At 39.1% G+C, this 24,883-nt stretch overlaps 1 non-coding gene across 1 annotated transcript; it reads right to left on the bottom strand.

The window, feature by feature from the left end:
• Window positions 1-8,589: 8,589 nt before the first annotated feature.
• On the bottom strand, window positions 8,590-8,749 carry LOC112323032 (U1 spliceosomal RNA). Its single transcript, XR_002976680.2, has one exon. It is a non-coding gene; the product is annotated as a U1 spliceosomal RNA (small nuclear RNA).
• Between the last annotated feature and the right edge of the window lie 16,134 nt (window positions 8,750-24,883).

Below are 24,883 nucleotides of genomic sequence, written 5' to 3'. Positions count from 1 at the left end.
TTATGAATGTACTTCCAATCGCACTGTTTGCCTTGGAGCTGGTTAGGATAAATTCCCCCTTTGGGGGGAATTAGATTTTTAAAATAGACTATGCAATTTTTAAAGCAAAGTTTATACAAAAGCCCCGGTCACCTGGAGATTTGCCAGATTATGGAAAATGGCATTGATTCCTTCACGGGCTCATGGACTGGCTCCCTGCAACCCCTTTGGCTTTATTCAATGTTAAACAAAACTGGCCGGGGAGGCCAAAGCGGGTCCTGTAAAATCAAATGGGTGATATGTTGGCCTCTCCCCCACCTCTCTTTCTTTCTCTTTCTCCACACAAAATGCTCCAGGAAAACTTGTGTCTTGATTTTATGTGAAAGGAGATCTTCCCTTAGATGAGTTTAAAGTAAACGTTATGTTCTAATTAATGAGAAAAATATTCTGCTTTGACCAACAGGCAAAAATGAGCAAAATGATAAGTTCATAAATGAGTATTTTAGGTTACTCTCACTTTCTTTTAGCATGTCAGTTTCCGAGTGTTTCATGAAGACAGAACAGTAATGGATGGAATTCCAGGCTTCAGACCGTTTGTCCACCTTGGTCCTCTTCATGGCTTGCCTAAGAAGCCAGAGAAAGACTATGAAGTGGAGATCCAATCTAGTAGGAATTTACAGGCTTTCATAAAACTTTTCATGGCTGGCCACAGTTTCGTCCTTACCTTGAAGGCGGAATTAGAGATAATTTTGGTTAAAAAAAAAAAACAACCACTTTTGCATCTCCACTTCAATGGAGCCGTAACTATTTCCACCTGTTTTTTTGAATGGTTCCACTGATAGATACGAAGCTGAGGTTACACCACTTTCCCAAGAACGGGACTGTCTTAAATCAGGTAGTATGTTTTGTATTATGAAAAATAATTAATGATATGGAAAGATGAGTATTTCAGGGAACCTTCTATTCACATTATCAAAGAAGATATATGAGAGGCAAATAAGCTCATGAAAAGATGCTTAACATTACTAGTTATTGGGGAAATGCAAATTAAAACCACAGTGAGATACCACTTCACACTTACAAGAAGAGCTATAATCAAAAAGACAATAAAAAGCATGGGCGAGGATATGGAGAAACAGGAATCCGTACACCTTATCATGCCATTACTCTCATACTGATATAATGCATAATATAATGCATTATATTATGAAGAAGTGGCCGCTTCAAATCTCCCCTTGAACTAAGCAATATCTAATAATTGAACAGTTGGGTAAGACCTCTCTTCTACCTTCTGGTCCTAATTTTCCTAGTTTACTGACTTTGGATAAGTTTATGCCTGAATTTCCAGAACAGGGAACTAAATTATATGCCATATTGTTGCTAGACAAGGTTCAAATAGATACCCATTAAAACAATCTAAAATACGTGTGTGTGTATAAAGTTATTTACAAATATAAGTTAACATCATATGGCTAAAAACATCGTATTGCATATTCTTAATTTAATAATATAAATATAGAACACAGTATAAGAACTTCTATGTAGCCTAAATTGGTTTAATTTTCTTCTTGCTATATTGGAAGGAAAAATCCTGATTGCTTTAAAATTCTATAAGCTCTTGGTAGATGTCATTAAAAGTTACCGTTAAGTGGTTATAGAAAATGATATAAAAACCACTCTAACCTAATCAAGCCACTTCAACATTTAGAGTAGTTTTTCAGAAGTGAAAACATTTTTGACATTTTTGATGAGTGTTTGGCCATTCAACATTTTTTAATGTTGGGAAAGAAAATGATTAGCTTAAGACTCTGTAACCAATTGAAATGTTACTAACCCCAAGAACTGAGAATAAAATACAGGTGGTACTCTTATTTTGGAAAAGCTAGCATATGGAAAGACAGGTTTACAGAGCAGAAACATTGAAATATGATAATTTTCATCACAAGAAGATTTTCCACATAACAAAAGGATTTTCCTCAGGGTTTTTCCTAAACATTAGGTTCCTTTAGTTTGGTTGAATATGACTGAATCTTCACATGAATTTTTAAAAGCATATTCCTAATGGAAAGTTGTGTATACCTGTATAATGGCACACACCCAGCTAGACATTAATTCTCAGCACCTAGCACACTGCTGAAGGCAGGAAGCAAACAACATATAAATTGATGAGTGAATGAATGAATGAATTAATGAATATTATATAACCAGAGATATCAACTTAACAAATATTCATTAAGAGTCTGTCAAGTGCCCAATAAAGTATCTGAACAGCACGTGGGAGGGGCAGGGTAGACTAGGAAAGTTACATTCTTTATAGTTTTCAAATAAAATACGTCTTATAATAGGTTGTCATTACTGAGTGAATAAACTAATAACCTTAGTTAACAGACGCAGTTCCATCATCAATTCATTAGGTTTTCTTTTAGTTTGATTTTTTACCTCTTTTTTAAATTAAGGTAGAATTAGCATATAATATATTAGTTTTAGGTGTATAGCAATGATTTGATATTTGTATATATTACAAAATGATCACAATAAGTCTAGTTACCATCCATAACCATATATAGTTATATACTTTTTTCTTGTGATGAGAACTTTTAAGATCTACTGTCTTAGCAACTTCCAAATGGCAATACAATATTATTAATTACACTCACCAAGTTGCACATTCTTGAGTGTACCTCATCATTAATTCTTGATTGAGAATGAAGCATGGTATGGCATGTGAATAAAAATATCAACAAAGGTTGTCTTTCCACAACCAGCAAACCCATGTGGGGGGCCTCCCAGCTGCTATGTTTGCTGCTGAACCTGAGGCATCTTTGTTCTTTCTCTTTGCTGGAGCTTTACTCTGTTCAGCTATTACTACCGCTGTAACAAAAGCCAGGGTTGACAGCTCTTTCTTTTCCTTTGCCACCCCTTAGATGTAACCAAACAACATCCCAAACTTCCCCTTTCTCCCTATAATGTTCAATTCAATTCTCCAGCCTACTGACAAGAACTCACAGATGTCTGAATCCTGGGAGAGGAAGCCCTTTACTAACCCACATAGAGTGGGTCAAGTTAGCACAAGACATTTCTCCAAGGATGACCTCAGCCATGACATCAACCCCATAATCCCTCTTGCTGAGCAGTTCTTGCTGTTAAATGTGCTCACATTGTCCCAGATTTCCCCATCCCTTGGCATCCTCCTTCTCTCCCTTAACCTTGGCCCCCTTGCATGAAGTCCTTCCATTTTCCTATTTTGTTTTTCAGTCAGCTCTCCTCTCCCAATAACTGAAACTATAGTCAACTGCTTACTTGAAAATGTTCTTTTAATTCCATGAAGGTGAGGTCAGGAAAGGAATAATAATTGAGGAGAAAATTGTGCCTTTGAGGTAGTTAATGAGCTGAGGCGATGCTCAGGGAGACCTGGGCCAGTGCTCTGCTTTCAGATCAGGCCTGGGATGCCCCTTGCTGAAGGTGTCGGCTCCGAAGGGCAGGCTTTGCACTTCAGTAAGATGAGTACTCAGTGAAAAACAGGCTAACTGCAGGGTCCGCAGCTCCCCAGAGGAAGCGAGATGTTCCAGGGTAGTTGCCAGGTGGCATTTGTCTCCATCTGTTCCTCAGCCAGGGAACCAGCTCATACCAGACCCCCTTAGGAGGTGAAACAGTCCAGTCCTGAGAACTGGCTTTCAAAGGTCCAGACTCTACATTCTCCGTAGGATGCGGTCCCTCTGTAAAGGATGTGGCTATAGACCCAGACCCACCAGCAGCTTCCGTCTCAGGATGGCACTGCTCCCCACCCCCTCATGGAAGTGGCTCTGGTAACCACACCAGAGACAGCAATATCTCTCTCCACGGGGATGCCAATGCAAGTGGTTGCTCTGGGGGCCAAGGAGGCCCCCATAAATTGGGTGAGGATTACACCAGGCTCCATTGAGGCCTCTAGAGTGGGTTGAGAGTGGAGTTAATCACTGTGTCCTCATCAACAGGGACAGCTTTGAGGACCTATAGGGGGCTTTCCAGGCTGGGCAAGGAGGCCAGCAGAAATTTAGGGTGTCTCTTGAGTAGAGAAGTTGGAGTGACTCTCTGTAAGCCTGCAAAATGCTAGAGTATCTCCCACTTTTGAAAAAGGGATAGAAGCTGCCTTCCTCAATTTCCACTTCTGGAGAAGGGGCTCCATGTGGGCTCTTGTGATATTAGTAGACTCAGTGACTGCTGGATGGACGTGACATGTGGCATCTGGGTTACTACAGTGCCAGAGAAGTAGAGACAATCCTTTTCAGGTGATGCACTAATGGAGCTAGCAGAGAATGGAATATTTGTGGACATATCCTATATCTTTTATCTCCCTACTTAAAAAAAATCAATTAAGATTAATTAACATGCCATAGAAGTTTTCTTTTAAAGTGTTCAATTCAGTGCTTTTTAGTATATTATAAGCATTATCTAATTTCAGGAAAGTTGTATTACCCAATTAAGGAACCCCATACTTCATAGTGTGGCCTAATGTAGTAGGTGTCCTGTAAGGTCCAGTGGCAGGGCTTCCCTTTTCACCCATGCTGGGTACTTCAGGTGCACACTTTGTGTAGGCTGAGTACACCCTCCTCTTGCTGTTGGCAGATCAGTGGGAGGGACTTACCCAGGCCAGTCAGCTGCAAGGACTGGCTGTAACCACTGACCACCAACCTGCCCTCTCTGTGGAGGACCAGCTGTGCAGGGGCAGGGTGGTGGTGCTCTGATGTCTGTAGCTGTCCACTGGGTGTGCTGGCCCTGGGGTTTCCCAGGTGGTGCAGGCCAAGGTCAGCCCCCACCTATGTTTTGCCCAGGGCCACCCTGTCTGAGCAATAAAGCAGTCTGAGATGGCTGCTTCTTGTGCTGGGCTTGGAGACTCCCAGGTGAAGCCAAGCTGTGAATCTAGACTGGCTGCTGCTAGTGTTGGGTTTGGGGCTCACCGAGGCAAGCTGTTGCTTGTTTGATAGGATTTAGGAAGTTGTGCAGCCTGAGCCAAGAACAGCCATTCATATGGAAAAGCAGCTTGAGTGGGCCCATAAATTGGGTGGGGTGGCATCTATGGAGATGTCCAAGGCCAATAAAACAGTGTTAGCCAGATTGATGGAGTCTCAGATAAGGCACCAACTTGCTGGCTCTGTGGGGAGAGGGTTTAGAAAAGGGACAATGGCCTCTGCTAGCCTTGATGCCCAGACACCTCTGTTTCTCCTTGTATACCACCAGTGCCTTTCAAGCTGCTACCCCTGTGCTAGAGCTTAGAGGAAGTGTGTCTGAGTACGTCAGTCCATGTGTGGGTTCTTTAAGAGGAACTGCTTGGGGCTCCAGAATTTTCTTCCACTGACAAAATCCCTATTAGCTTTTGCAGCCTGAAATTGTGGGGACTTATCTTCCTGGCACTGGTATACTGGGCTGGGGCCCTGGTATGGGGCTGGGAATCCTTAGTCCAAAGATATCCCTCCCAAATTTTTATCCATCACACATGAATGAGGGACCAGCCCACTCTGCATCTGCATCCCTTCTACCAGTCTAGATGGGTGTGGTTTCTTTAATTCCATAGTTGTCAGACTTCCATTCAAGCACCTATACCTGATATACCTGATATACCTAACACAAGGAGGCTGCCGAAACAAGGAGACAAAGAAACATGGCCCAAATGAAAGAACAGATCAAAATGCCAGAAAAAGTATTAAATGAAATGGAGATAAACAATCTATCAGATGCACAGAGTTCAAAATACTGGTTATAAGGATGATCAAGGAACTTAGTTAATACCTCAATAGCATAAAAAAATCTCAGAAACGAAAGATACACTAATTGAAATAAAGACCAATTTACAGGGATACAACAGTAGAGTAGATGAAGCCGAGAATCACATCAAAGATTTGGAACATAAGGAAGTGAAAATCAACCAATCAGAACAAGAAGAAAAAGGAATCCAAAAAAATGAGAAGAATATAAGCAGCCTCTGGGACAACTTCAAGAGGTCCAAGATTCGCATCATAGGGGTGCCAGAAGAAGAAGAGAAAGAGCAAGAAATTGGAAATCTATTTCAAAAAATAATGAAAAGAAAAAGCAACTTCCATAACTTGGTGAAGGAGATAGACATACAAGTCCAGGAAGCACAGAGTCCCAAACAAGATGGATGCAAAGAGGCCCACTCCAAGACACATCATACCATATTTTTTGGACTATAAGACGCAATTTCCCCCCCAAATTTGGAAGGAAAATGGGGGTGCATCTTATAGTCTGAATGTAGCTTACCTGGCTTGCGGGGGGTGGGGTAGCGGTGGAACAGGGTTTTTTTCCTATTTTCCTCCTCTAAAACCTGGGTGCATCTTATGGTCCAGTGTGTCTTATAGTCCGAAAAATGCAGTAATTAAAAAGTCAAAGGTTAAAGATAAAGAGAGAATCTTAAAAGTAGCAAGAGAAGACTTTAGTTATATACAGGGGAGTTCCCATAAGACTGATTTCTCAAAAAGAAACTTTGCAGGCTAGAAGAGATTGGCAAGAAATATTCAAAGTCATGAAAAGCAGGTACCTACATCCAAGATTGCTCTACCCAGCAAAGCTATCATTTAAAATCAAAGGGCAGATGAAGAGATTCCCAGACAAGAAAAACTAAAGGAGTTCATCATCACCAAACCATTTATTATATGAAATGTTAAAGGGACTTATTTAAGAGAAAGAAGATCAAAACTATGAACAATAAAATGGTAAAAAATACAAATCTATCAACAATTGACTCTAAAAAAAAAACTAAGCAAATAAGAACAGAGAATCATGGATACAGAGAGTGTTTTGATGGTTGTAAAATGGGAGGAGGTGTGGGGGAATGGATGAAGAGGTGAAAGGATTAAGAAGTACAAATAGGTTGTTACAAATTAGCCAAGTAGGCAAAGAATTCAAGACCCATGGACATTGACAATGGTGGGGGAATTGACTGAGGGAGTGGTAGGTGCTGGGTGGAGGCAGGGAAAAGAGGGAAAAATCAGGACAGCTATAATGGCATGATCAATAAAATATAATTTTTTTTAAAGTCTATTTTGTCTGAAAAAAAAGAAACCCCATATTTCAGTAATAGTAATTTCATTTCCCATTCCTCTTCTGCATCTTTATATCTTGGTGTTTTTCAACTGCTAGGACATTGTGTCTGTTACACACACATGTATATATGTGTAAACATATGTACATAAACACACACATGCATAATTATACACATGCATATGTATATATGTATATATACACGTATATGTGTGTAGATGTATATGTACGTGTGTGTGTGTATAATGGAGAGAAGAGAGAGAGATTTATGTTAAGGAATTGGCTTATGTAATTGAGGGTGCAGGCAAATTCAAAATCTAAATGGCAGGCTAGCAAACTGGAAATTCCAGCAAGAGTTGCCTCTGAGTCCAAATGTGGCCTGGAGACAGAATTCTGTCCTCTGAAGGGGTCTGCACACTTTGCATTAAGGTCCTCAACTCCTTGAATGAAGCCCAGCCATATAAGGGGGGATAAAAAACCTGAATTTATTTATAAAAAATTGTGTATTTATTCTTACATGTTTGAACTTCAGTCACCTCACCTTCAAAATACTCTCAATTTGATGCAATACACCTATTGAGACATTTTTTCCACTGCTGAAAACAGTTTTTGAATTTGCTGATATTAATGCCTTTTAGTGCTTCTGCCATTTTTTGTTCACCTCTTCCACATTGGCAAAATGTTTCCTTTTGAGGTCTTTTTTTCATCCAGGGAAACAAAAAAGGTCACTCAGGGTGAGATGGAGTGAATAGGAAGGGTGGGGCACAGGGGTCATGCCATTTTTTGGTCAAAAACTGCTGAACACTCTGTGCGGTGTGGGCAGGTGTGCTCGTAAATCACCCAGCATGAAATGGGCAAATGTGGTGAAAGAGTCTTCAGAAAAATTCACTGAAGCCTAAGGCAGCCTCTCACTGGTACACTGATACAGATGGGTTCCTAGGACACCCAACCGGCAGGGGAAGCCTTTCCTACAACGGTCTGCCCTCCAGAAGATAATTCCAGTTTTCTTGGGTCCCCTCTCATATTATGAAGGATAATCTTCTTTACTCAAAGTCTTCTGATTTAAATGTTAACTCACCTAAAAAATACCTCATAGACATATCTCAGCTGGTGGTTGAAAAAACACAATTGGGCCTGTAGCCTAGTTGCCACATAATTAATCATCACAGATATGATTAAAACCAAGGGGGAAGTAAGGGACCCTGTTTACTTGGGGAAACACTACCTACACAGACCACTCCTGTTTTCTCATCCTACACACTGAGACAGCTACGCTGGCATTTGTTTCTTCTTCCTATTTCTCGTTGGCTGCTAATACTAACATTTGCTGGATTTCGTTTTGGACATGTGTGTGCTTTCAGGGTGCTATGGAGAGCATGATTAAAACAAACAAGCCCTCCAAAAAATATTTGTCATGAGGGTCTCCACATTTCCTCATTCTTCAGCTCTTTCCATTTACCTTGGCTACTCTCAGACCCAATTATAAAGTCCTGCTAACTTAGCCTCTGTTGACTCCTCAGTCACAGCCAAATTTCAAAGCCCAGCAAGGCCACTCTTCTCCCCCCCACCCCCAGGGGGGGAGTGTGAATGCATTCCCCACTACCACAAACTATGCAGTGGAGTTTCCCACATTTGGGGAAATCACAGGAGTCAGCACACCCAGAGTGCAAAGGGTGAGCCTCACCCTGGGAAAACTACCTTCATGATCGTGGTATCTCCCCTGCCAGGTAAGTAAGAGGCCACTCTTTTTAATTAGCCCTCTTGACCTTATCCCTTCCCTCTCTTACACTGCTCATGCTCATTTGAATTTCTGCCCAAATGTAGTATTTACCCACAACATAAGCAGGTGTTTTACCAACATCACTTCTGTGTTCCTTTAAGATGTAAAACTCAGTATCTCTCTGCTTGGCATCAAGTAATTATTGAGAGTTGACTGCTTCCAAGTTAAAAAAAAAAAGTGGAGGAGGGTGGTCTGGAAAACATATCAAGCCTTCTGAAATAAAGACTGGTTAAAAGGGAAACTATTCACATGGGTGTAGAATTTCTCTTGTGTTTCTTAAAAATAAACAAACACAACAAATTCAACTATGCCAAAAACCCCTGTTACCATGTGGTCCAAACTCCTATGCCATAGTGTCGAGCAAAAGGTCTGCGTGCACAGGAGGTGTTTTTGTGCTTATTTAATGACTATGTAAAAGAAATGCTGCTTTGAAGTGATTTGGGGGAGCCAATCTCTCAATATAGAACATTATTTTAAAAGTATATTTTATTGATTATGCTACTACAGTTGTCCTGTTTTTCTCCCGTTGCCCCCTCTACCTGGCACCCCCTTTGCCTCCATCATTTCCCCCCTTAGTTCATGTCAATGGGTTGTACATATAAGTTCTTTGGCTTTTCCATTTCCTTTACTATCCTTAACCTCCCCCTGTCTATTTTGCACCTACCAATTATGCTTCTTATTCCCTGTACCTTTTCTCCCATTCTCCCTCCTTCCCCTCCCTACTGATAACCCTCCATGTGATCTCCATTTCTATGATTCTGTTCCTGTTCTAGTTGTTTGCTTAGTTTATTTTGTTTTTGTTTTTTTTAGATTCAGTTGTTGATAGTTGTGTGTTTATTGTCATTTTACTGTTCATAGTTTTGATCTTCTTCTTTTTCTTAAATAAGCCCCTTTAACATTTCACATAATAAGGGTTTAGTAGAACATTTTAAATATCAGGAATGTTTTTTTCTTCTCCTTAAAAAAAATGAGCTTTAGGCTTTGTGAGTAAAATATAGTAGAAACCAATCATTATTGACTGTTGAAAATGAGCTGCACTTTAGCCAGGATTTTAGCCAGGATGTAAGAGAAACAACTCCTTGGGGAGGCTTTATTTGATCTGAAAAAGTTGTATTATTATTACGATTGTAAGAGAAATTGGAATGCAATTTAATTGGGGACATAACCAACCAGATGTGAAGGAATAAAATAAGAAACCAATATGAAAGGCTGTATTTATTGAGAAAACACCCTGCAAGCATAAAATATGATCCAATTTTGAATTTAAAAAAAACTGGAAATGGGAAAATCAGAGAAGACTTTAAATCTATAACGAAGAATTTATAATGTTCTGTCAGTAATGCCAGTAAGTTAGAACAGTTTTCTAATTTCAGTCTACCTTCAACTAGTTTGCTTTCAGTATTTTATGTGAGTTCTGTATACACAGGCACACATACAGGCTGTTAACTGGTTACTTCAAGCTGTACAGTGATGTAAATGAATCAAAGTAAAGCAAAATCTTACTGTCCTTCAAATATTAGAGATCTGGCTGACAATATCATAAAATTACTTTTGTTTTCTGCTTAGCTTTATTGTACAGAAGATGTGGTTTACTCTGTGCAGCTAGGACACCTCGATTCCTCTTCCTCATCATTTCCTTTATGCAGAAACCCTTTATGAGAAAGAACTAGCACTAGGCTCTAAGAGGATGACATGCAAAACACAAAGAACGCACAGTTCAGACACTAGTTTCCTTCTGTTTTGGGTTAATGGGCAAATCAAGGCAGAGACTATCTAGCATACATGGACGCTTAATGTTTGCTGGGGAAAATGTTAGACACCTCCACACACACCACCTTATATAAAACTCAAAACACTGCAAAGCACATAGACAATACCATTATTTTTCAGACAGGGAACAGCAGCTTAGAAAACATACAACTGATTGAGTCCATACAGCTCGTTAGTGGAGCATTCCACTTTAAACCCAAGTCCCTCCGACCCCATGGTGCTTGTTCTTCTGTGGCACAGTAGGGTCCTTGTACTTGTCAGGTGAGAAATGAGAACAATAGTCTAGCCCATTTTCTTACATTGTTGATTTTGAGAATTAGTATAGTCATATACACTTAAATAATATGTGTTGTTCCAACTACTTTCCCAAATAGAAGTTTTATTTCCATGTCTTTATATTTTTAGACTAAGAAGTGTCAAGATGAAATGTGAACTTTCTAGTAACTCCAATAGGACTCTGGGCTTTCCCAGCAAACAGGTGGAATGGCTGCCAGGCTCAGCCAACACCTCAGGGGACTCCAGCAGTGGTCCCCAAAGTAATAGGGGTGTCTGGAGATGAGATCAGGCTGGCTCTCTCCAAGGGTCCACAAAAAATGCACATGTAACAGAGCCACACATCCCCTCTTTTATTCTAATACCCTATTAATCGCCCTTTTTAAGAAATTTTTTCATTCTCCATTACTTCAGAAAACTCCTTCCCCTTTAAAACTGGTAACTCTTCAACTCGCTTATCCAGGATGCATGAGGCTTATGCACCTCCAACACCCACACATCATCATATTGGGTTTGTGATGTTTGAGAGCTACTGTGCTATGTCTTCCATGGCATTAAACTTATTCAGCAAAATATTTTATATAGAAGATTAGGGTCAGGATCCACTCTGAAAGCAAACAACTGCATGTCCCTATAATTTGTAAAGACTTGGGAATTCTCTTTGTAAGAAAGTAGAATCGCGCAGGGAACAATTCTATCAGGACTACTTTCTCAGAAGAAGCAGGCACACCTTCTCATCACTGCTAAAATTCCATTGTGCTTGTTGTTACAGATTTATACATGTTTTAAAATCCAAAGAAATAGAAAGAAGTTAACACCTAACATGGGGTATTATATAACATAGATAACAATTATTTTCTGAACTGATAACTCAGAAGAGTGAGGCAGAGATAAAAATGAAAGAGAATAACATCATATTTTGTGCTCACTTCGGCCCCAGGCTGCCCAGGTCTCCTAGGTATGCCCGCATATCCAACATAATGAACATACTTTGTTTTTGATTCCAACCCTTGGTTTTGTACTCCGAGAAACTAATGTATCCTTCAAAGTTCAGTGTTAGTTTCTAGTACAATGTCTAGCCCAGGTCTCCCTTTGTAAAGACAGACATGGAAAGAAGATGGGTTAATTCAACAATAAGGAATAAATGATAGAATGAGAAACAAAGAATCTGAAGGGCAGGTGGTTCACAGTAGAGTAAAGAAGACAAAGACATCAGTGTGTTTGTCTGGATTAGCTCCTTCCTGGGAAAGAAGCCATTGCGAGAAAACACTGATGCCTTTTAGAAGTCGCTGATCTTGTCCTCTTCTCTGGAAACAAATCTATCAGCCTGGGTGGCTCAAAAAAACATTCTGACCTGCACTCTCCTCTCTCCTTTCTGTTCTGTGCAGTGGTCTTTTACCCCACCTACCAATGCTGTGCTACTTCTCATTTTAATTAAGCTTGTTCTCAAAGTCAGACTTTTAAGGCAATGCAATTTGCTGCTCTTCCTGTCTACCCATAGTTTCTTGGCATATCTCTCTCTTCTATACCAGACTGGCTGATACTGTTCCACAGATCACCGAGACTGTACTAACTGTATTATTTTTTAATTACCCTTTTTTCTTTTCTCTTGTGTTCAATATGCTGTCAAGTCCATCAGTGAAATTTTAATTTTAGACACTGATGTTTATATTTCTAGAATTTTAATATGCTTTCTTTTTTACCATTTTTATTTCTCTGCTGGTATTCCCTTCATCTCTTTATTCCTCATTTTCCTTTTCCTTTAAGATTGTAAAGAAAAAAATTCCTTTAAGATTTTAACATTTTTTTACATGCCTGCTTTAAAATCTTTGCTAATTGTAACACCTGTCATCATGTAGTTGGTTTCTATGGATTCTTTTTGCTCTTTACTATTTCTAGTAAAATTACTTTTTTGTTTGAAAGTAGATATTATCGTTGATAAATTGGGGAGATATGTTTGTTTTCTATTATCTTTTCCTAAAGCAAATTATTGTTCTCATAACAGTTTATTTATTTTCTTGACTGAAACTCCAAAGTCTGTCTCATAGTAATGGGCATCAGATAAATTCTGCACTTTAAAAGTTTTATTTTTAGCCTTCTTAATGTTGCTTTTGTGCCAGACCACCTGAAACATATCCTGCCTTACATAGTATAAGAGTCAGGTAAGTTATTGGGTAGAGTTTTTATATGCAATTTTTTTGGCTGTCTCCTCTGTGGTTTCCTTTTATTTCTAGAATTTCTTCTTTACTCTCTAGCCATTCTGGAAATTTATAACTCCATTCTATGGCAACAATTTGTTGTTGATTTTTTTTTTTTTTGGTCTCTTGCCCCTGTCCCAAAGAGTTCTGTTTCCTTTTTGAACTGCAACATTCTAAGTAAAAATAACTATTTATTGTAAAAATTACAATAATATGAAAATTCTTGAGGCTTTCATGTTTTCACTTATGCTTGCTCATCAGTATTCAAATGAACAAGATACTATGTAAGCCAACTGTGCCCAATAACTAGAAGCAGAAATCTGGCACTACTTGGCTGTGGCTTTCCTTCTATCTCATCATCCTTCACACTGTTTATCATTAGCTCTCTAATAATTGTCTATTTTCACCCAAGCTACACTATTTTCCTTCCTTCTTTCCTGCCTCTTTTTTTCTATAACTTCTAATTTCCTTTCTTTCTTCACTTAAAAATATATATTTCCTATGTTTTGTGTTGATTAATGATTATACCTTCCCTCATTTTACTGGAACTAAATTCATTATTGGTTCCCTTTATTCAAGGTATCTGGCAGATTTTCACAGCAGCTAAACTTCCTTATAAATTCTCAATTAAAGGGTTGTAGAGAGTTCTAGGAACTCCCTTTTCAAACAAAGCATTCTGAATTCATTGTAGAATATTATTTTCCACCTATCATAAGATGCTTCCTGTTGCATGAGCTAGTTGCTCTGTAAGACACACCCTGCTCCAACTTCACCAAGAAAAAAAAAAAGGTAGAGGCAAAGAAACATGATGATGTCTTGAAAGATTGCGGAGTATATTGGCAAGGAAAACCAGACACACCTTAAACAATTATTGAAATCTTCTATGTACCTGCACAACTTATTTCCACACTTGAATTGTGCCTCTGCTTAAGCGAAGTGATTTCAGAAATGCCTTCCGTGACCATCTGCCTAGAAGAGAGAACCCCGAGAACTCTGTGCCCTTCACTGCTTTTCTTATCATCACTAGATCAACTACCTATTTCTTGTCTCATGTTTGTTTTCATCCCCTTGAATGAATTTCTATTAATATAAGGACTTTTTTTTTTAAACTACTCAGCACTGGTCTTAGAATCTGGCATCCAATAGATGCCTAATAGACAATGTTGAATTTAAAAAAAAATTAATAATAAAATGGGTGGTTTGCCTCTAAATCTAATTGGTCTCAGCACTTCAAGTGTATAACCTAATCCAATTCACCTACTCTCCTTAAATGGCCAAATTACTCTTTTCTTAAAAAAATTAAATAACCATTTTAGCTTTAAGATTAAGAAAAATTGTAAATCTCAGTATCTGAGTCATTTAAGTATATTTCAACTCAACTTGAAAAACTGTAAATTCCCACTATATTTTATTTTATAGCCTGCATGAGTCACATTTGGCCATTTGACTACCTGCCTTAACCCAAACATATGTTTTTTACCCCCACATGTATCTGTGGCAACTTCTTATTCGTCCTTTGAATTTTATAGTCATTCTTATTCAATGAAAAAGCCACAGCTCTTCCTTTGATGTTCTCTCACGGCATTTACTATTCTGTGATGATTTTTTGTGTATCTTGCTGTTCCCATTATATTCCAGTGCCCGTGTGTTGCTCATCTTTATCACTCTACAGCATCTTGAAAAAATCATTTGTTATAGCAGAGACTTTATAAAGTTAATTCAATTTATTGTAGTTTTTCCAAAGTGGATTGTACTTCTTTAATTATGGGCAAACTTAATCAGCATCATAGATAGTGCAGATCCTAAGCTCACCTGTGAAGAAGGTGTAACTATTGGACTGATGAAGGGAGAAAATGAGAGTCCTTCTTTTGGGCAATAAGGATGCTTTAACTCAAAGTACAGAAAAGGCATGGCGTTTTCAAGGAAGGTAAAAAGGGTACATTGACCTAAGAAGAGTATAGAGGTTATGGCTTGTTGCTACAGTTTTTTGGAAACACAGACTTAAAAAAAAGCAGAAGTATCTCACCTCATAGATTCTATCTCCACACTCTCGGGTTTTGGACCTATTTATTTTTGTACTGTGAGAAGCCTTTGATTGGAAGCATCAGACTATATTGGGAAGGTGATAAAAGCTTCAACATGCAGTTCTACCAAATAAAACCTTGCAGAAGATGAACAGAGGAAAGGAGCCTGGCAGCTATATAATTGAAAGGGAGGGAGGTGAATCAGACATTGTATGTCCTAAGGAATCCCATATAGTGTAAGCAGTTCACTGATCTGTATCAACACATTAATGATTTATGTAGCTTTTAATTTACAACACAGACATATCTAAAATAATCAGGTAGAAGTAGGCATTAAAAATTCACAGCATGGGTCATAAAATGATTAGTTATTCAAGTGACTTCAGATGTGTATTTCATTAAGGAATAATTTTAATTTACTTTTAAACAGTTTATATACAGAGATTTAAGAACTCTTGCAAGATGATTATGCATACTCCAGCTTTTATGTATCCAATATATTTGAGACACTTGCATCTCCTTTTTTTCTCCTTGCAAGCAGTATTAATTTGTTTGAGAGCACACATCCAAAAAATATGGCCCAATAATTTAGTAAAAACAACTTTAATTTACAGAAAGAGCTTAGCATTTCTTTCACTATTATTTCTATTATGCGCAGTTTGTATGGATTTGGGAGTGGAAGGGCTCTCTTTCTGCTCTGTGAAATGAAACTGTTTAGACATCCCTAAATCTCCCGGTCACTCAAATACTCAGCCTTTTATGTCACAACTGTCATCACAGCAGTTTCACATAAGGTTATTTTGAAAAGAAAGCTCAGAAATTATTTGCTCCCATTCATTCATTTGTAGATGAAAAGCTGGACTAAAGGGTAAAAAAGAAATAAAAAAGCTGGCACCAAACGGCTGGCTTACGTGCTCACAAGTGGATGGAACTCAGGTATCCTGCTCACTAGCCTAACACGTTTCACTGAATCTTCAGTTTTATTAGCTCCATCTTGGCTGTGGAAGCTATTTCTACTGTTGAAAAAGCCAACTTGCTGGTTCACTGACAGTGTTTATTTTCTTCCTCCTTCCTGATCAAATACTGCAGCAATCTGTAAAAACATAACCAGGCTAGGGGCAGTTTAACTTGAAATTAATCTTATCTAGGCTATTAAGCACCTAGTTTCTCTGTTTTCTGCAGTTCTATCACAATAAACATTTTGAGATGCCGCTCTCAACTCCAAAAAACTAACACAATTATATAAAAAGCTTAGCCATTATTAAACTTATCCGGAAAGCAATATTGCTCATCACGTCAGCAGCCTCTCGGTCCTCAGCTTTTTTCTTTTCTTTTTTTTTTTTAACTTCTTCCTTATTCTCTCCCATGCTCTCTCTACCCTGCATCTCCTTAGCTCTTGCCTGCAGTGGATGGCTGTCATGTGGAACTTTATTGAGGGCCTTCTGAAGCTCCTGATAAATCAAGCCGCATGCATTGACACCGTCAACCTTGTCTATAACCTTCTCAAAGTCAAAGGAGTTTGCGGATTTCTGCTCTTGCCCAGACGAAGTTTTTCTCTAGCTCTGTGAAGATGATAAGTCTTGTACCTTGCAAACTGAACAAAGTTTCTATTTCTGACACCAGTTATAAATGCCAAGTGAAATGATCCAGTGAACATTGACTTAAAATATGTAACTTGTGATACATAAGTTATCCATGCCAGGCTAATGTTCTCTTTCTTTGTCTGTCAACTCCGCATATTACATCTAAAGTCTCCTGCTTCAGAACCCCATTTTGTCCTTAAAAATTAAGGAGAGCAAATGACAATTTAAACATTGAGTTGTACATTAGCACCGTCAGTGATGTGCCAGCTATCCTAAAACCAGACTGGAAAGTCTCACAGCAGTTACTGTTCTCTCTACTCTTGCCATCTGGATCTCATCATGCCGACGTCAGTGATCGCTCTGTGAACAGTTCTAGAACTCTGTTTGAGTGAAAATGATGCGGACACTTGATGCGGGTCTCGTCCCGCAAGATCTGCTGTTGAGGTTTCAGTATTCAAACACACATACACACGGACTATAGAAATCCGGTGGGGGAAAAGGGGCTACGTGGCCACTCTCCGAGTTAGAGAGACCCCTTCACCCCCTCCTGGACAGGCTTTATTGTTTTTCTAGGCCTCCTACATCAAAGATGGTCCTCATTTATTATTCATAGGTTTGTTTGGGGTGGTTATCTTTGCAGACACAGGAGAGGAAGTCACTGAGTACATCAAAGGGGGATATTTGCAATGTAAAAGGAGAAATGGTCAAAAAGGCTTTGTCCCATACCTGGGGTGTCTAGCCCAGATTCTGGGAAGATAAAGATATTCAGCAAACATTTGCTTCCTCAATTCAGGGTGAGGGAATTTTAGCAAGAGCAAGTCTCATAGCAGTCTAAGTACAATGCAGGCCTGATTTCCCACTGGAGAACTTATCCATGGACGTGGGTTCTGCCCGCCTACTTCGCTCCCCACTGGTTTTCCAAGTGGGGGCTGAGCCACATTTCCCACGCTTGGAACGGTTCCCCACAGACACTAACTTTTTTAGTCATTAGGTTTTAGATTAGATTTATTGGGGTAACAGGAGTTAATAACGTGATGTTAATGTCCAGGTACAGGACTGTGTAGTAGGAATCGCTATGCTACATGGTGTGCTCACCACTGAAGTCTAGTCCTCTATCATCACCACGTAATTGATTCCCTTAAAACTCGCTTTTGTACAATCTTTTGAAAATGATCTTTCTTTTTCTATATAAACTCCAGTTGCTTCAGGTCACTTATGTTCACTTAAAATTTATTATGAGAGATTTTAATGATTCTTTTTCATTAATTTCATTTTAAAGAGATAGTTTTTTGGCATTTTTATAGCTTTTGTGTAGCTGTATAATATTCTATTTTATGATGCACCTTAAATTATTACCTCAGTCTGCTACTGATGAGCACTGAATTTGTTTTCAATTGGGAAGGTTTTATTTATCTCAAGTCTGGCCCTGTCTCTCACTTCTCTTCCTGCTAGAAGTTCCCCTTTGCAAGTGCAAACTCAGCTTAGTTTCTATGACTTCCTGGAACCTGTACTCTCACCTCCCTTTGTACACCACCTCTTACCTGACACCAAACTAGACCCCTCGCTGTTATCTAAATAGCCACTTTATCCAACCAAGCATTATACATTTTTATTTTAACTCCTTTGATTATCCATCTTTTGCTTGACAATCTGCAGGCATAACTGCTTTTTCATACAATTCCCACTCGTTCTTCAAGGCCCAGCTAAAGTTTCTTGCCACTCACTCAGCTGTTCTTGACACTCCAGCCTGTGTCATTCTGTAGCCTCTACCTTCTTATTGCCCTGTTGTTTGCTGAGCAACATGGTAAGAGGGACCAGGTCTCACCACCCAGGTGTTCCTATAATACTATCCTGCATGCTTCACACTTAGCAGGAGCTCAGAAAACATTTCTAGATCAGAAGAGCATTGAAGTGACTTTGTCTTCACATTTATTAAAATGATACATGTGCTGCTTCATGTCATTCACTGCATTGTGTGTGCACTCACACATGATATGTGCACAAGTGTTTACATGCATAGCCCACGTCTAATTTTTAATCTCATCAAGGCATCTGCAGGCCTTAAACTATTTTATCTTCATTTCTGAGACTACCCCAGTATTCTACACACGAGGATGCTCAACAGATACTCGCTGATTATTGGCATTCCTAGGGGTAATATTCAAAAACACAATTATAAGTGGTACTCAACCGATCAAAATAGATGTTGGTCATAAACATTTAATAAAGTCATACCTGTGTATACTGGCTCAACATCAGCTCTCATTGTATCTTGTAAAGAAAAAGAAAGCCTATATATAAATTAATTAGAGGGCCAAAATATCCAGATTGTGATAAAAGAAATCTTTCAATGTGATGGAAAATCAGAATAATTCTACATGCAATTATTAAATATCACTTTACTTTTTTAGTTTAGGAAAAGCTAAGCTCTTCCTGTTTTTATAACATGGCTTTTTCCTTCTGTTCCCTTTATAAAGAAAGAAATTTAATGTGGAAGGAAAAGGCTTAATCTAAGGCAATATCAGAGAGATAATTTGACAGTTCTCTGAGTTGCTGGAATTACCCAAGTAGTTTCCCTGCAGCCTCTGATCCTGGAATGTGGTAGGAATACTCTATAATTATGAAGATAAAAGGTGCTAGTTGTCCAATGTTTTAAATCTTCTGAGTTAGAAGCTCCTCATAATAGTGAACCAGGGAGGCCCTGTTGGTTTTATTTCCAAGTTGTAATAAAGACTGTTACTCTAACCAATGCAGTTCATTGTAGATGAGCTAAATCCATGTGGAATAACTAAAAACCTTGCAAGGCTGGGAGACAGAATGCCAATGCAAATGCCAGAGAGTGAAAGCAGTTTTTACAGAAGCGGAAACAAGAAAGAGACAGGTTTAAAACTGAGGAACCTAGAAAGAAAGATGAGGCAAGTACCCAGGGTCATGTCACTGGAACATCTCGCATTTCCATTTTTATTTATATTTGGCTGGGAAGCTTTTAGGGTCACCTGCATTCAGGGAAGACAGGAGCCTTCAGTTGATTTGAATTTCAAAACAATAGATGCTTGCACTTCTCTCGTTACTTACTTCAACAAACATTCTTTAGTTCTTGCCGTGAGCCAGGCCTGGCTCGAGGCAATGGGGACTCAGTGGAAACACTTTAGATAATCTCTGCCCTCAGGGCTTTACCTACAGGAGGAGCTAAGGGAAAACAGACACAAAATAAAGAATTAAGCAAGTAAATGATACAATTGTAGATGGTGATGAGTGCTAAGAAGAAAATAAATAAGGCAAAGGTATGAGAAAGAGGCAGGGCTAGGAGAACTACTTCTGTGAAGGCAGGATTCTAATGACACAGCAGTAGAACGGGGAGGAAGGGAGTTGTGAGACACCTGGAGAAGGTCGTCCCAGGGAAGAGACAACAGCAAGTGTAAGGGCTTCAAACTGGAATTGAGCTGGTCATGCTGATGGAAAAGCAGCAAAATCAAGAGCAATACTGTCATTCAGGAGACTGGGGCAAAAAAGGTCACAGAGATAGTCAGGGGACAGAACAGGGCTTACAGAACATTCCAAGGGTAACAGGAAGCCATTGTAATGTCTAAACTAAGGAGTAAGGTAATACAATGTGTGCTTTAAAGTGATCATCAGTTGCTGCTTGAAGAGCATAGAGAGATGACCATTAGTGGAAGCAAGAAATGAGTGAGAAAACTATTTTGATAGTCTGGCTGCAGATGATGAGAACTTCAACTTGGACTTGGGAATGGGGTAGGAAGAAGGATGCAGAAACTTGGTCAGATTCAGTAGTGTGTGGATGGTTACTTTCTGGACAGACTTAAGTTATAAAAATACATTTGTTTGTTCTTTATATTCCACATATGAGTGAAATCATATGGCATTTGTCTTTCTCTGACTGACTTACCAGTACTTCACTTCGCATAATAGCCTCTAGGTCCATCCATGCTGTCGCAAATAGTAAGATTTTATTCTTTTTCATGGCCAAGTAATATTCTATTGCATATATGTATATAAGCACATATACATAGTATATATAGTATATTATCTAGATTATCTAAAGTCCTGTTATATTGCATTTTGTTACTATCTTTTTTTTCTCAATTAATATAACTTGTTCTGTTACTTTTTTCTCCTTTGGTCTTTTTTTTTTACCTTTGGTCCTTTTTTTTTTTTTACCTTAAAAGTCATTATTGAATATTTGTCTTGAGAATTGTTAAGAGATCCAATAAGACTCTGTCTTTCTATAGTCTTGTGTTTAAAATAATGATAAATAGTTGCTATATTTTGCCCTCTAGGTTTTTAAAAGTCCTTAAGATCCTAGAGGGGTCTGGAAAGGAATCATTTGAGGGACCAGGAAACTGGAAATTAAACTTCTATGGAAAGTTATAGCTGTGATTCTCAACCCTAGCTGCATATTGAAATTGTTGGAAAGCTCTTAAAAAATACTGATGCTTTGGTCCCACCTGAGACCCATTAAATCAGAATCTGGATGACTCCAGCAATGTGTGGCTTGGAATGACAACCACTAGTTCAGAGAAACTAAATGATCAACTAGCCAATGGAGAAGAACTTAATAAATTTCCATTCATGTAATAAATGACAGTAGAAATTATTAGAGACAAATCATCTATAATCCTCATCATAGAACTCATATTCTAGTTGCTACCAAATTATTTTATTACAGTAGAAGGTAAGAATGATATCTAACACACATGCACCAAAGGAAATCTCAATAAAATCACTGTAGAAATTTATATGCAATCTCCCAAAGTGCTGTTCCTGTGTAAAACATCTGGAGCTTTCCTCTAGAAAAATGTGTCACATTTGCTCTAATATCCACTATGGGGGAGGGAGTCACTCGTGTATAGGATAATAGTGTAGCACTTTTTTCTGTAGATCGTAACACGGTTTGGCCTTCGCTCTATTTTTATAGAGGCACTGAACACACCTTAAGGACAGTAGTATCTTGGAATGAAGCACACAGCCTCTCAGTGTGACTATTTTGAAGGACAACAAGCATATGACTAAAAGACTGATCTGCATCTTTAATGTTATGATCATGCTGTATATTTATATCTCATCCTGGTCAGTATTGAATATCATCATGGGTTCAGAACACACTTCCAATTTTAGTGCAGCAACATTAAAGAAGAAAAGGTGATACTAAATATATAGTTCTCTCTACGCTTCCAAAATAATCAGATGGGCCGACAGGGGGCTTGGGAGGTTTCATGAGCTCTGTGACCTGGAGTCTGACATCCACTTGCATTGTCCCCTCTTCCACAGCGCCTGCCATCACCAGACAAGCTCAATAGGGACTGGACACCCCAGGGAACCCTAGCAGTTGGGAAAGAGAGCCTGGGGTGTTGAGCCTTCTTCACACCGTGAGCTGGAATTTTTTAAAAATGTAGATTATTATTTGCACTATTGTAACTGTTGCATTTGTAGCAATTTGCATTTTTAGACCTTTAGGAAGAACTTACACACTGTAATTTGTTAATGTAAGTTAAATTGATACAAAAGGTACCATTAATGGGAACCTTGATGGAGGGTCTTTACAGTGAGGTTGGAAGCTCAGGAGGACAGGTTTTAGCCTGCAATTGAAGAAACCCAGGGGACCCAACTGTATGGAGGGAGAAACAAAAATGGTCTCTCTTGAATGTAACTATACATAAGTGATAAATTACGGACAAAAGAGTTTTAGAATCCTAAATTTGGAAGGGATTTTGGAGTAATTAAAATGACCTAAATGGTAAGATAAAGAGACACATCAGGTTAGTAAGCATTGTATCAGGAGGCCCCAGGCATGCTGGTACCAGTCTGGATGTGGGTATAAAGACTCTGATATAGAGTGAGAGAATCTATGTGTTTATTATTTTAGCCCTAGAAGGAAACTTAAGAGTTCTGTAAATCCTGTTCAGTTTCCAAATGAACGAACAGATCCAGGGAATTAGTCTTTTGGCCATGGTCCCTGGGCAAGAACCCAGTTGTCCTGCCTACTCATTCAATGCTCTTTCCACCTCACCATTCTTCTTACTTCACTGGAAATTCACCCCGAGAGGCGCTCCTGCTCTTATCTGACTTTGGCGTCATAGCAACTGCCTGCTCCGACATGGTTTCCTTCTCAAGCGCGGCACAGAGAAGAGCGTGACTGCACACCTTCCCAGTGAACAGAGGAAGACAGATGCCATCTGAGCAGGTGAATGTGTGTCCTCCCAGTCATTGGACTCAGGCACCTACAATGTGTGTGCATGTGCAAGCGGAGTCTCACTTTCCATTTGCAAACTCAGAGCTCAGTTCTAATAATAGCCTGTGGTGAGACCTTTCCCCAGAGGCTGTGATGCTCCCATGTGGCAGTCTTTTCTAAAACCAGCCCTCTGCTCAGCTTTGCTTCAAGGGAAAGCTCTTGGGAGAATCCTGCTTAGAGGGACGTTCAAGAATAGCAAGCAGCAATGGCTTTGTCTCAGAACAGAACTAATCTCAGTCTAAGCTAAACAAAGGAGTGTGTACAGCAAGAAGTGGTCCAGGCAAAGCCTGGTTGGCGGTGCCATGGGCTTTCCGTGAACAGGAACTTAAATGACGCCCTTTTGGACAGACACACAGGATTACTTCTTCCAAGATTTGTTAACTATTTTGAGAAGGGAGTGGACTGGTAATCATTGATCAGGACATAGGTTTTGTGAATTTTCTTATTTAAAACCACAGAAATAAAAGAGGGATCAGGGAGTAGCATGATGTAGTGGCAAAGCACTGGACTAAAAGTCATTGTTTTATTGAGCTTTGTTACTTTGTATATCAGTTCTCTCTCTGGCCACATGTTATCATCTTGGTCAAATAGGGATCATAACTAATAGTTATTGATATCTTTGATTCTGTACATTCTCTATTATTTCTTGGCAGTATCTCATTTTAAAACAGTAACAGGACTGATTATTATCCATGTCCTGTAAATGACAAGACTAAACTTTAGAGAGATAGGATGACTTACCTAACCTCATGAAAAAAGCTCGGTGCAGTGACAGAGCCTAGGTCTTCTAATGCCTGGTCCAGTATGCAATTCACTACACTAACTGTCAGGACTCACCAAACAGCTGCCTTGCACCACAGCTGGGGTCCCACTTCACCAGTCACCAAGACTATTGAGTGAGTGGGCATAAATTTGTCCAATGAAGGGATTAATGGTACCCACATCAAGAACAGCTTTCAAATCCTGATGGGAAGTCACTCTCCCTTTGCACTAAATTTGCCACAGAAAATAGAGGAAAGAGAAGCTGTTTAGAAAAGTGGTTGAAACCTCAGGCTTGACAGTCAAGCTACATGTATTTGAATACTGGGTCTGACATTGAGTAGCTGTGTGACCTTGACCAAGTCATTTAGCCTTTCTAACTTTTTGCTCCTGAAGCGGGGTTAATAATAACGCCTACTTCCTGAGGTACTGGTATTTTTAAATGGCAGTGCCTATAATAGGCTTAGCACATAATCAATGCACCACCCCAGGAAACTGGAGCGCTACGGGAGGTGGTGCTGACTCTGTCACCACTATGCAAAATACCTGCCTGGTGTAAGTTAGATTCCAAAACAGACACTTACAATAGTTTCAAAGGATTGGCTGGGATGCCAGAATTAAAATAATCCAAATGCCTATGAAATGCTGAGCTCTGTAACAAGACGTGATTCTGAAAATGGAGTCATCAAGTCTAATATGATGTCCTCAGTCTAGATTATTTGGACCTTACAATTTCTGCCTGATACCCATGGAAGGTATTCTAGTTATCTTTGTCAAAAATATAATGCATTAGAATTTATATGTGTACATATATACACATAAATATATCTACATATGTACACACACACACATATACACACACATACATATAGCATGTGTAGTAGTACCATAGATTTTGATAGATTTTCCCAAACCTCAACCAGGTAAGTGGAGATTACCCTTTCCTTAAATACATGACTCAAAGCTTAGAGATTCAGGTCTCTTTTCATTTTGACATCCTGCCACTTTGACTAGGAAATCTCTGGGCAAAAACTTAAGTTCTGATAACCCAGCTTGGGGAGCAGGCTCATGGAGGCGTATCTGCACGTCCCATCATAGAGGACTTGGTTGAAGACTAACCCCTTTGAATGATCTATAAGAAATAGAGCCTACTTGAGCCCTACTTTTTCTCAGTCTCTTGTCCTTGGTTCAAGTACATGTAATCCCCAAATTATTCCAACCTCTTCCTTTTC

Source organism: Desmodus rotundus, chromosome 10 (assembly GCF_022682495.2).
Source record: "Desmodus rotundus isolate HL8 chromosome 10, HLdesRot8A.1, whole genome shotgun sequence".
NCBI classification, from domain to species: domain Eukaryota; kingdom Metazoa; phylum Chordata; class Mammalia; order Chiroptera; family Phyllostomidae; genus Desmodus; species Desmodus rotundus.
This window is presented reverse-complemented; position numbering and strand designations above follow the sequence as displayed.